This window comes from Mesocricetus auratus, unplaced genomic scaffold (genome assembly GCF_017639785.1).
Source record: "Mesocricetus auratus isolate SY011 unplaced genomic scaffold, BCM_Maur_2.0 Super-Scaffold_100707, whole genome shotgun sequence".
Lineage (NCBI taxonomy): Eukaryota > Metazoa > Chordata > Mammalia > Rodentia > Cricetidae > Mesocricetus > Mesocricetus auratus.
In genome coordinates this window covers 5,661,815-5,676,316 of record NW_024429269.1, presented here as the reverse complement: position 1 = coordinate 5,676,316, position 14,502 = coordinate 5,661,815, and the positions used below count along the sequence as shown (strand labels likewise).

Genomic DNA, 14,502 nt, shown 5'->3' with positions numbered 1-14,502 from the left:
TCTTATCCAAACATTGAAACTTATTGATATAATGTGAAAACCAACGAGGTGTTTAGGCAGTTATCCAGACTTTCAAAAAATTTTTTATTAGTTTTACAAAGCCAAAGACAAAATTTCACATGTGCTTCATTGAAATAGAAGACAGGTTAGATAACTAACCCCAAAGGTCACACATCCTTTAGGACCCTAAAAAGATTTCTATTTGATCAGCTATCTAAAAAGAATGTAGCTACTAAATAAAATGGGGCAAATTTAGGTTTGGGTGATTTAAAGATGAAATAAAACATGGTTCCAAACTGAGAAAGTTTGGTGTTTGGGGAAATGAATCATGACCCTTTATGAATCTCTTTCAGATGTGCTTAACTTAAGCTAACAAACAGAAAGGAAACACAAGAATCACAATACCAGCAGCCTTTATGGTACTAACCAGTAGTTCTAATTTTGAACAATTGATAAGAAAATATTTGTGAGATATTGTCTAAACTCGGGAAATTTTAGTACAAGAATATTCAAAGTATCAGGGGACCGAGATCCTATCTCAAAACAAAACAGTTGCTGGGCTAGATATTGTGTCAATGGTAAAATGTATGTATACTTTAATGACTGAGGTCCTGGGAATAAATAAATAGCCATGAGTAACAATACTATTTCACAGTAGCTAATATCAGATGCTACACAGAATTCTAAACCACACATGTAACAGTCACTTAATCGTTAAAACAAGGACTATTATAATCCCCACTTAAAGAATTAAAGTACAGAAGCACGTTAACAGCTTTTGGAAAGTACTGAGTTAAATGATGAGACAGAATTGAAGTCTAAGTAGTCTGGTTCCTGATTCTATGACTTTTAACATTAGATCATACAACCTAACTATGACTGAAAGAAAACACACACACACACACACACACACACACACACACACACACACACACACAATCTGCATTTTAAAAATCTAAGTATGGAATCATTAAAAGACCTAATTTTATCAAATGAAAAAAATCTGAAACTTCATAAAAGTAGCTACTTAAAAAAGGAAACTTTAATCCCTATCTCTGTGAGGCTAGCCTGGTTTACAGAGAGTTCCAGGACAGTCAGGTCTACACAGTGAAACCTCTCTCCAAAAAAAAAAAAAAAAAAAAAAGTCTTAAATTGGTATCTGAATCAAGTTAGTGATTAGAACCCACCAACAGTGTCTACACATCTCTTATAAGCACTTTTGGGGTCACTGCTTTGATACAGACTTTACACTTTCCAGTTGCCCCTCCAGCTAATAGAAAAGAACAGCGGTTTTCTCCCTCTCTTTCCCCTTCTAGTTCTCAAAAGAAGGGTAGCAACAATGATTGACAAACAATTATAATAGGATATTTTGAGCACCATTTTACAAGATTTAGATGTAGTATTTATAACAAATAAGTGGGGATAATGTTATTCCACATACAGAGTTAAGATGTAATATCATATGTTCAGAAACATGTTTGCAGACATGTTTCTGAACATGTCTGCAATACAATTAAACAAACAATCCCTGCTATACAATTAAATTTAGAACACCTAAAAAGACTGTAAACTTTGAGAATTGAATAAATCACACATAACTCAATTAACAGTTACTTTCCCATAACCATATTACTGGCCTTTATACAATTCTACATGGCAAAGTGTCAAGTCTAATGGACAAATTGGCAAAAGAAATTATTGTTTATACTTACAAAGTTTAACTTGGGTACAAGTGAGGTTTTCTATATTGTTAACTATAAACGAGTACTTTTGGTAACATCATTAATTCAGACATGATTCTTTTGGTGGCCAACAGAAAAGCAAATACAGCTTCGATCTGAAATCAGGAAACTGTCTGCTTTCTTCCCCTTGATGGCATTACTACCCCCTTTCACCTGGGACTCCTTGAGCTTCTCACAAAAACTAAACTTCCAAACACTGCTCTGAAAACAAATGACAGTATCATGTTGCAAACTCAAACTCTGTCTTTATTAAGTCCAATAGCCTATTTTTGATTGTCTTGTGTGTGTTGAGATAAATATGTATGCTGGGGTGCCAGCCTGACAGCTTCTCTATCCGTCAGTCTCTCTCAACCTGGAGACAAAAGATTTTGCCTAGCCCAACTGGTCAGCTGATCCCCAACCTCTATAGCCACAGCAGGAGCCTAAGGTTAGTTAGCCTTGTTGCCATCCCCAAACTCAGATGCTCACCCTTGCAAAGCAAGCGCTTTACTGGCATATCTCCCCATTCTTGATGGTCTTAGATTTGACAGTGGCTCAGAACCTAACTATCTGTGACCTAGCTAAAAGTGAACTGAACGTTCAATTTCAATTTACTCAGTTATTTATGGGACAGCACACTAAATTAACAAAAGTAGAGATACGAGTTTTTAATGTTCTTTCTAAAGATTCATATTGCTGTATGAGGGTTTTGCTTATATATCAGTAGTCTATGCACCATGTGTATGCCTGCAGACATCAAAAGAAGATATCAATCCCCTGAAACTGGAGTTCTAGATGGTTGTAAACTGCTATGTGGTGGAGTTATTTCTTTTAGCCCTTTATGGAAAATGTATAAAAATCTCAAATAACCAGAATTCTTACATACTATCTACATTTTAAATTGCAGAATATAAGCAATAAAGAGAAGCCAAAAAACAATAAAAGTAGGTAAATTATTTTTCAGTCATCTCTAACTCTGGCATCTGACATCTCCTGATTGTAACTCAAATGGTTCTTAGATGAGGATCACACCACAGTCTACACAAACACATAGGACAGTGCACCTTCTCTGGCATGCTCTACTAGCCAACTCTATTGTCTATATGTCTCTTCACAATAGTACTCACACTGAAGGTTTAATGACCTTGTTTACATGGCTGCCTATCTTACTAGTTTAGTGAGGGTCAAGAGCACAACCTGATTCTTTTCTTTCCACCCATTACATTTGTCAAATGAAACTCTGAAGAAGATAATGCGTAAGCAAGAGTTGTCAACCAGAGCATAAGCACCTTTCAGTGTCCCGCCAACAGAAACTGCTACCTCTACCTCAACACCGAACAGACACAGACACAAACAATTTCCCTAAAATAAGCGTGATGGAGCTGGGCATGTGGTGATCATCTTCAACCAGGAGGTAGAGGTAAGCAGCATTCTGTGAGCTCAAGGTCAGCCTGGTCTACAAAGTGAGTTCCCTGCAAGCCAGGGTTACAGAGTTTTAAGAAACACACAAAAGTGTGATGGATCATAAAACCAGGTAGTCCCATCTCCAGGTGTGTGCTATTCTATTCCTGTAGATATAGCTAGTCTCTAAATAGCACTTTTATGTACACAGACATAGAGGATAAAGTAATGAGCTACAAAACCTGCCCAATACCTGGAACACAAATAGGGCCAATACAATCCCCCCAAGGAGGGCCTCACCCTCCCTGAGGAATGGTGTGGGGATGGGGTGGGGGGCTGAGGAGGCTGGTGGAGGGACAAGGGAGGAGGGGTGGGAGAGGGAGCTGGGATTGACATGAAGTATTCATATTTCTAATTTAAATAAAAACATATAGAGGAAAAAAACCAAACAGGGCCAATACAAACATTCCCTGTGCAGATGCCATGGCAGTTATTTCATCCTGCTCAGCATTCACAATGAAAATTTACCATGCCAGACATAATCTCATATAGGCTCACACAGAATACAACCTCATAAATTCTCACTTTATTGAGATATACAAAAAATTTGACCACATATCATTTCTTATAATTTTTTACCTAATACATCAAACCATAACTTTCTTTGCACTGGTCTAGTACCAATGAGTCTGACAGAGTATCAAAAGTGTAATAAGGTCTAATTGTTATCAGGTGAGGCCTTTTTAGGATGGAATAGAAGTCATAAATCAAGTTGTGACTTGGGTTATGTTACACATAACTTCTTACCTTCAAGATCATATGAGCAAATAACTATAGCATGTACAATAGTAAAGGCATAAACAAGGTACAGAGAGTCATTAACTATCTAAGAGAAAATGTAGAAACACTTCACAGGCAAGAGTAAAGAATGAAAAGCTTACTGAAAATTTCCAACTTCATGGAGGTTGGGAGGTGATGAAGAGTGCAGATCGTTATCAACTACATAGGAAGGACAACAGCCCCCATAAAGACACACACACACTTGAGATTCAAAACTACTTCAGAACTGATGGTGAAATTGCAAAAGAAGAGACTAGAGACCTTCGGAACAGCAGCTAAACCTACAATCCAGGCAAAAAACTAGAGGAAGAGGGTCACCATAACTTCAAGATCAGTGTGGGTTATGGAGTAAGGACCTTAAGACCTCCAAAAAAGGAGACAGAGAACAGGAAGGAGGCCAAGAAGGAAGAGAAGCAGAGGGGAATAGGGAAAAAATCAGGAGGGAGGGAGATGCGGGAGTGTGATAAGAGGGGCAGGAAGAGGGGATGGAAAGGAAAGAGAGTAATAAAAACAAGCACCACAACCCCCAAGTAGATATCAACAAGTGGTTTACAAACAGCTTAACATTCAGGGAAATGAGCAGTCTAGGTCAGGTCAAGCTTAAAGAAGATAATACAAAGAAATAACAGGTACTTTTCTTCTAGTTATCTCCCAGTCCACTCACTCCACTTAACCAAGTGGCACCGATTCTTAACTATTCTTTCTGAGTTGCTGTGGTAAAAGCGTAATGTGGCCAAAATATTCTGAACTAAGTCTTACTAAGCCTTTAGAGGCTTATTTCACCCTTGTGGGAAACGGAGACCATGTAAAGAAACTTGAACTGGATTACTGAATGACAGAGATACAGAAGCTTCAGAAAAGAGAAGCCAGGCACCTCAACCACTAGCCAGTACCAGAAACGAATGCAGCCAGCCCACATAATCCAAAGAAATAATAAATTGTTTTAAGCCAGTTAAGTTTCAATGCATCAAATGATAACTACAATCATCATTACATCTTGAGATTTCAGATTTGCAATCTTCCTCTTTTTCCTCCCTCTCAAGTCTCTTTAGCTCTTGCTCTTGTTCTCCCTCCTTCTCTGGCTGTCCCTATCTTCTGCCTCACCCTAAATCCAGTCTCTATCCCTAATGCCTAGACTTTCAATGTTGAAGATCTGTAGACTTGGGCTTGGGCCCTTGCCAGTTTACAGTCAGCCCCAACCCACCTACTCACAGGTTTAATCACTATCTAAATCTATATCATATTCAGCTTGAATATGCCCAGCCAAATTCTCTCCTCAGAATACCAAATCCTTCTTTACTTGAAGGTAGTGGTAGGTGTATCTCTGAATTCGAGGACAGTTCTGGTCTACAGAGCAAGTTGCAGAACAGCCAGGGCTACACAGAGAAACAGTTTCAAAAACAAACAAAAACGTGCAACCACACACATTAACTATATCCCAAACTATTCAGAATTCAGCATAAAGCATTTAACTTGAAATAAATCATAAACTATTAAGTCAGAAAGTTAATTTAAAACATATAAGTAAAGAAAACCAAAATAAAAGCTTTGTATACCATTTGAGAGCCAAAAAATAATAAAGTTGGCTAACAATGATCCATTTATTGAACCCAAATAGTAAATCTAACTCTATCAGATTCCTTGCTTTATTTAACTCTCCTAACAAATCTATTAACTATGACTTAGACTCTAAGGAACAGCAACAATTTATTTTTTTGCTTCCCAAAATTGAGCATAGATAAAATTTTCTCTGCAGCAAGATGACTAAGTAGGTGAGGACTCTGTCCTCGCTAGCCTGAAATTTGATCTTCAGAACCCATGTAAACATAAAAGAAAAAAACCAACCTTCAAAGTTATCCTCTGACTTCCACAGAAGTACTGTGATATGCTCACTCACACCCTCTATGCACACACAATATCATCATCATCATCATCATCATCATCATGATTTTTTAAAATCCCAACAAAGGTGTATGATTATCCAGAAAGTAACTTATCTTTCCCCTTCTTCCTTACAGAATTTTACAGTTTGAGTATCAGAGAATTTGGGTCTAAGTCTTCTCCAAATTGTTCTGTGGTTTTTCTAAATTCTTTTTGGCCAGTAAACGTTAGGCAGAGTGAGGTTTAAGAGATGGCTCAGTGGTTAAGAGCACTGGCTGCCCTTGCAGAAGACCTGAGTTCAGTTCCTAGCAACTACATGGTGGCTCACAGTCATCCACAGTTCCAATTCTTTTTTTTTTCTTTTTTTTTTTTTTTTTTTTTTTTTGGTTTTTTGAGACAGGGTTTCTCTGTGGCTTTGGAGGCTGTCCTGGAACTCGCTTGGTAGTCCAGGCTGGTCTCGAACTTACAGAGATCCACCTGCTTCTGCCTCCCGAGTGCTGGGATTAAAGGCGTGTGCCACCAACACCCTGCCACAGCTCCAATTCTAAGGAATCTAATGCTCTCTTCCCAACTCTATGGGCATGGTGCACAGACACACATGCAGACAAATACCCACATTCTTAAAATAGAGCAAATCTAAATTAAAAAAAAAATGTTAAGAAGAGTACCAGTCTGTAATCTCAACTTTTTAAAAACACCTTATAGTTTAAGTATATCCTGAAATTATATTTTAAAGACTATTAGTATTTGATTTGTGTTTCCTAACTGGTTAGCCTTGGGATAATTTCATATTATCCTTATTTCAAATTATAAGGCAAAATAATGCTTAAACTTTAAAGTTTGGCTTGAAACAAATGTTTAATTACTCAAACAGTTCTTTACAGTTGCCAAAACAGTTATAATACCACTTAAAGCTTTGAGTTTAACCTCAGAAACTCAGAGATTTAAGCTGACTTTACACCGATTGGTCCATGTCCACTGGTCAGTTTTGTTCAGAGCCCCTTTCCTTCTATAGACCAGGCTGTAGTCCTCCCTGGCCTTTCCAATTCTGACCCTGCTGCCTCCGCCTACAATACAGAGTGCTGAGACTGCGGACTTATACCACATCTGGGTTTGGTTGTTCTTTTTCTAAGGATAAGTAGGAAGCCAATTGTATGTTACACTTTTATAAGACTTCAAGCTTAAAAAAATAATCAACAAAATACAGTGAGTGTGCCATGCTAAGGCTGTGACTTAAATAATTGTGTGTGAGAGAGAGTAAGGAAAATGGGTATAAGCTGAGAACTGCACATCAAAGCACAGATAATTACTGAAACTGGACAAGGACTCTTGATGTTCACCATTTTATTTCCTGCACTTTTGTAAATATTTGAAAGTTTCCACAATAAAAAGGTTGTTAAACTCCTTATTAAAACAAATAACTGGAAATGTAAATCTAAACCTCTATGGAAAAGAAACAGAATAGGAAGGTAAACATAACTTTTATCACCACCTCTCAGATAAAACTCAGCAAAACTCATAAACTTGCCTGCCAGGTGGTGGTGGCACACACCTTTCGTTCCAGCACTTGGGAGGCAGCACTTAGGAGGCAGAGGCAGGTGGATCTCTGTGAGTTCCAGGCCAGTCTGGTCTACAGAGCAGTTTCCAGGACTGTTATACAGAGAAACCCTGTCTCAAAGAAACCTAAATAAATAAATAAATAAATCATAAACTTAGGGCTGGAGAGATGGCTCAGAAGTTAAGAGCACTCACTGCTCTTCCAGAGGTCCTGAATTCAATCCTGGCCTCCACGTGGTGGCTCACAACCATCTATAACCATCTATAATGAGATATGGTGCCCTCTTCTGGCCTGCAGGCATACATGTAGACAGAGCACTCATATACATAATAAGTAAATCTCTCTTTTTTTAAAAAAAAAATCATAAACTTAAAACTGAATTTAAAATTCTCATCTGTATGAGGTATTAACCTAAAGCAAATATTCAGCTGGAATACCACTAAGTAACCATATACCCTTGTGAGAATATGTATTGGTCTGCTATGACCAGATACAGGTGTATATACTACTTTTGTGCATGGAAATTTGCAATTTTCTGTCAGTAATTTCTAGTTCCATCCTGTTTTCAAAAAGTAGGAAGGGAATTAGTGAGTATTATTTTATATAAACAAACATAATTGTCATAATTACCACTGGAAAGGTGGGAGGCCAGGCTAAGGAGACCTTTCTTCCTATCATGGACTGATTTATATGTCCTAATTGATGCAGGTTTTGAAAGAATGTGTAAGTGCCTACCCACATCTGGAAAGTCATAGTGGTTTTATTACATTTCCTGCTGCACCTTACACTGGCAAGCTCACACTTGTTCTCTGGTTACTGGATTGCCTAACTACATCACCACTTGTGTACATTTCCTCACATACAGGACAGATTTATAAAACTATAAAGGGAGGGAAAAGGAGGGAGGGAGAACACACAGGCATACACTACCTCCCCTCCCACTCAAAACACAAACCTGCAGTTAACATTGTATCGGCAGAGGAAAAGACTGGCTCATTTCTAACCTGATCAAGACAGTGATGTCAACTCTCACCATTTTGACCAGTACATTAAGGGAAGGAAAGGTAGACAAATAGTAAAAAGAGAGAGCTTGTAAACTGTATTTAGAAACAACTTGATGTATGCAAACTCCCCAAAACTCCAGAATAGGCTACTATACAGTAATTAAATTTGAGCAGTTCACAGGATAATGGTCTCAGAACAAAAAAAAAAACAAAAACAAAAACACTATGTATTTCTACACTAGCAATACACAATCAGAACTTAAAGTAAAAATCTAATTTTATGAGAGATGTGCCAAGCTCACACACTGAACACTATGCTGTTCAGAAAATTAAAGATGTGGAAAATATGAGAAATAAGCAATAATAATGGATCACAATGACAAAATATTCATGTCAATCCCATCTCCAACAGTTTTAAACTGGATTCCCAATCAAAACATCAACTTTCTTATAAGACTTAGCAATCTTGATTCCAAATTTAAATGTAAATTCAAAGTCCCTACATTAGACAAAGTTGAAAATTTTCAAGCTTAGAAAAACAGTATGCTCTGGGTTCTATATAATACAGACCATGACCTCACAAAGTAAAGTCCCTTACCCAGGTATTCTGACTAAATTACCTGCTACATCCTACTTAAACCCAATCTTCTCTGAAGGCACACAAATTACTATTAAAGACAGCTTTCAAACCCCTGTAATAAGTAAAATGTTCAGTGATAGCAAAAGTACCCTTAAGCTGTCATTATTACACTCATTCTAAAGTTAAGAACACTAAACCTTGTATCGAAGAGAATAAATACAGTTAGATCTCTAATTAGAAAAGCCAGGATTCTAAACTCTTCAACCAGTGCTTTTTAAATAACTTAAATTTGAAGTGGATATAAGTACTAATATTTTCTTTTAGAAGAGAAAAAAATTTCTAACTCTGTCACTCTGTCTATTGACAACAGGAATTTGGGGAGGGGGTACTGAATGAAACACAGACACCAACACAACTATCAAGAATTACCCCTAAGCCCAGAATATATAGTCTCCATACACCATTTGCTAAGTATGAAAAACCTGACCCAATTCTAAGCCTGAGGCAAAAATGTAAGCTTTAAACAGCCATTATATAAAACAAAGAACACTCAAGCTTCTGAAGTATAATCTTTATTACTCCTTTGATTCCAACTCTTCTCCTAAGTCTAATCAACCTCTTTCATCCTTCTACTAACCAACGACATCACCCCCTCCCACCCGCCCGCCAACCTCAATATAGTTGTCAACATATTGCTAACAGGGACTGTCCTGTGTTAAATCTGGAGTCACCTTCATATAAAGAAGTCTCAGCTCTCCAAAGTCTGCTGCTTTTCTTGAAAGCCAAACCTTGATTGCAAGATGTTTTGTAAAATGAGCCCACTTGGCATCAACCATTCACCAATGAGAAGCAATTGAGACCAGTACAGCTTGGAGCAGAACCACTCTACTTCTGGAACTATTACCCAATCAAACCTATCTTAAAATAAAAGTCTCTTTTTGTTGTTACTGTTTTCCAATAAGAACTCTAAACCTATTTAAAAAACAAAACAAACACCTAGAGCAGTGGTTCTCAACCATCCTAATGCAGCAACCCTTTAATACAGCTCCTCATGCTATGTTGACCCCAACCATAAAACTATTTTCACTATTTCATAACTATAATTTTGCTGTTATTAACTATAATGTAAATATCTGACATTAAGGATCTCATATGTGACCCAGCTGGTATGTGACCCTTCTGGTCAAAACCCACGGGTTGAAAACTACTGAACTATGATTTGTTGATTTATTTACTTCATAAACTATGCAATCAGAAAGAAACCAACTCTGTAAGGCAGCATGATACATGCCTGTAATCCCACCATTTGGAAGGTAAAGGAAGGAGATCCGATCTAGGTTATGAGACCCTGTCTCAAGAGCTGTAGCAAGGGCAAGAATTTTTATATCCTAATAATGTAAATGCTTATGTAACTAAGAAATTAGAAAGTGAGCGACTCCGGTCCCAATTTCTCAGATTTGCTTAGGTAACAAAGATAGAAATTTTTCAAAAGGGAATTTAATGTCTTCAGGGTTTCTCAAAGCTAATACTGCCTTAGTTAGGTCTTTAATTCAAAACAAATCAGAGGAAGACAAGAAGCTATGATGTATTAGATCCTTACAGATTTACTTCAGTTTCCTCCTTCCCTGACATTTCTCTTCTATTGGGCCTTTTGTTTACTGGATTTCATATTATCTATCATGAGCAAAGACCCTCAACCTCTATTCTCCAAGGCTTTACTTTCCAATCATCTCAATCCTTAGTACTAACAACAGCAATTCCAAATGCAGGGCTATCCAAACTGAAAATTATCTGGTCAAGGTACATGAAAGATATCTGCTTATCCTAGGATTTATGCATTTCATATGATGCCAAGCACAAGTCTACAAAAAAAAAGGAAGAGGAGTAGGAATGGGGAATGGGTCAGGGTTGTAGCTCAGTGGCACAGTTTGCTACAGAACTCACATGGGAGGCCCAGGGTTCCATACCCAGCACTGTATAAAAATGTGTGTATATTCATATTTATATATAAAAATGCCTAGGAATATTACTCATTTCAAAATGATTAATTTTATTATGGAAGCTTCACCAAAAATACACATACACACTCTTCAGGAAATGATTCAGTTAATAAACTGCCTGCCCTGTAAACATGAGGACCTGAGTTTGGATCCCCAGAGCTCAAATAAAATGTCAAGCATAGCAGAATGTACCTATATCCCAGTGCTAGAGAGCGAGAGACATGGGAAGATTCCTGAAGTTTTCTAGACAGGAAATCTAACTGAATCAGAGCTCCAGGTTCCCTTTAAAATCCTGTCTCACCACCACATGCATGCCCACACATATAAACACACACACACACACACACACACACTTCTCAAAAGTCAAGCAATTTAGTAATTCAGTTAAAGAAAACTCCCCAACAAAGACAGATGTAGGAGAAAGGGGAATTGGAGCATAGCAGGGACAGGGGGTGGAAGGGAAAGAAAGGTCTCACTATAGTCCCAGAATGCTTAAAGCTCACAGAGATGGTTAGCCTCCAACTCAGAGATTCCCCTGCCTCTACCTCTGGAGTCCTGGGGTTATAGGCACAAGCCTTAATGCCCAACAGAAAAGAAAATGCATTTACAAACAAAGATGAAAAGTTCAATTCAGAATTCTACTATCCAGAAAGAATAGAAATGAGGGGTTGGGGATGTACAGGGCAATATCTGGGAGAGACTGTACAATACCATCTCAAAATGAAATGACCTACCAGTAGCCAGGAGTCCAGAACATAAATAATCACCCATCAAGACCCAGTACCTAACTGTGTGCTTACACATCAGAACAGTTCTATAGTATTTGATCAACTGGTTCTAGTGTTATTCTGCTCACTGCTTTAAGAAAGAGTAATTATATGGATGAAGGCCATCCCAAAGCTGATGTGGAAAGCATCTAATGCTCTACAGCAGAGGAATACAGAACAGAGGACAGTCTAGGGCTCCCCAGACTACAGTCTACAAGTCTAGTCTATCTCATTCTTAACACCACTACTTCTTACCCACTAATAATTATGAGTGATTTTACTAAAGACCACAGGGGTTGAAAATGTTCATTATCCCTTTTTAAAAATTTACATTTAATTATACATTTGTACGTATATGTGCATACATATGCTGTGTGTGTGCCACAGTCCATGAGTGGAAGTCAGAGGACAACTTTCAAGAATGGGTTCTCGTCTCCTTGCTAATTTTAGTTAACAACTTGATACACCAGAAAAAAAGAACTTCATTTCTGGAATGGCCTCCATCAGAATGGCCTGTGGGCATGTCTATGGGGCATTTTCTGGATTGCTAATTGATGTGACAGGGTCTAGCTCAATTGCTGGAAGTGCCATCCCTGGGCAGGCAGACCTGGACTGTAGAGGAAAAATAGCTAGGCAGGTCAAGGAAAGCAAGTCAGTAAAGTGGACTCCTCCATGGTCTCTGCTTCAGTACCTGCCTCCAGGTTCCTGCTTTGAGCTCCTGCCCAGGCTTCCTTCAATGACGGACATAACTTATAAGATGAAATTAACTACCCAAATTTGTTTTGGTCAGTGTTTCATCATAGCAACAAAAAGCAAAACAGAATACAAACTTCTGGTATATATCACAGCTCATGTTGCACAGAACAAATTTGAGAAGACACACATAGAAAAAAAAAAAAACACGTGGTTTTTCTCTCAAATGAGAGAAATTGAATCCAGGGCCCACTGACTCTACAAGCATGCTACACTGAGCTACATTCCCAGGCCTAGTACATATAATTACTGAACTTTAAAAACTACAAACACTGGGAAGGGTACATGCCCCATATTACTAGTAAATAGTAATTCAATAAAAAGAAATTAGTAGGTCACAGGACTTCTCAGTTGACTTAAATTTAGAAACTTAGGTTATTAATGAACTACTAGGTTCTGTAAATGTTTCACATTACAGAGAAAGCAATCTAAAATTAAATTTTTCCTAGATAAAATGGTCAAAATATTTTAAGAATCTTTTTTAAACGAAAAGATGTTGTCGGGCGGTGGTGGCGCACGCCTTTAATCCCAGCACTCGGGAGGCAGAGGCAGGCGAAGCTCTGTGAGTTCGAGGCAGGGCTGGACCGACAGCCTCCAAAACAATACAGAGAAACCCTGTCTTGTAAAACCAAAAAAGAAAAAAAAAGTTGATGAAGGGAGATAGTACTAATATTCTTCAAGCTCAATGCAATAAAATATGAATTGTTTCAAAGCTACTATGCTTTTTTCATCATTTTGTTTTTCACTTTTTTGAGACAGGATTATAGTATGCAGCCCAGGTAAACTCATAATCCTCCTACCCCACCCCCACATAGGGTTGATAGGCATGCACCACCATACCCAGCAGTAACTGGGTTTTCTTTAACTTTTTATGACAGACAAAAGTCAAATGCAAACTTGTTCTAAAAAACTTCTGAAGCTTAACTGCCTGATACTTATATGATAAATGTACAAACTAAAAGAACACTTCATTAAGTTTTTAAAATCTATTTGTAGCTAACAATTAAATGCAATTTATCAAGTTATCACATAGCTACAATAAAAAGGCTATGTCCAATTAAGAGAGCAAGTATTAAGCTAAATCTCTCAAGAGCATGGGAAATACCAAATTCTTCCCTATTCCCTATATTGCTGCAAAGCTCAGAAAGATAGTCTCTAGTAACTCAAAAGCTGGGGTCTGCTCATCATCCACAGTGGATTTGTAAGCTTCAGGTTATTTTACCAATTAAACCTGAATAATCGCGTTAGGTCTATCAATCTGTTTTGAATCAGATTCTCCAACAAAAAGGCACAGTCCCAGAGAGAACTACACTCTACTCTGCTCACCTTTAAGGCTTTCTCTGAGGCCTTCCGAGATGACTAGCATCAGACTTTTGAGGAAGGCTAGCCATTAGACAAGGCTTTTCCCCACGATCTGACTGCTTGAAGTGACATCCAGGATCAGGTCGATCCTGTATCCAGGAATCATGACCCTCCCTGAGGCACCAGTCATCATGAGACAGTCAGTGCACTTTGGCACTTCTTGAAAACCACTGGGCTGCTCCTTTAGCTGAAAGGAAAAAAAACATCAAAACCACAACAAACAAAACAAGGGGGAAGGGGGAAATCAGTAATTCAATCTGAAAAGAGAGTGTGGGGAAAAATATACCAAAACAGCCTTGTCTAGATCAAAATTTAGCCTCATGTTGGTGTAAAGGCCAAAGTTTCAAGATTGTTCCAGTCACTTCAAGTTTATTTCTAATAAATCTAAAAAACTTAAAATTACTATACTATATCTGAAAAGGACCAAAAGTAGAAACTAAGTTTAAGAAACTGGAAATAGAGCTAATATAATCATTATATAAGCAACTAGCAGCCTAACACATGTTAGTGTGGCCATCAGGAATCTAAATGGTAACATTTGCATTTTCTCAGATTCTAATCTGACTCAGAAAGGCAGAAAATAACCAAACAGACTAAGTTCAACAGAAAATTGCCTGAGGCGTAGACACATACAC

General features: G+C 37.8%; 1 protein-coding gene across 5 annotated transcripts in view; it reads right to left on the bottom strand.

Annotated features, from left to right (window-relative positions):
* Nucleotides 1–14,502, bottom strand: part of Ints6 (integrator complex subunit 6) — an 80,523-nt gene that overhangs the window by 36,735 nt on the left and 29,286 nt on the right. The window contains exon 1 of one of the 5 annotated variants that reach the window (XM_040740550.1): nucleotides 13,832–13,964. The exons of the other annotated variants lie outside the window; for them this stretch is intronic. The gene's annotated coding sequence lies outside the window, so the exon portion shown is untranslated. Of the gene's footprint in view, nucleotides 1–13,831; nucleotides 13,965–14,502 lie in introns of those variants that run through there. 5 annotated transcript variants of the gene reach the window in all.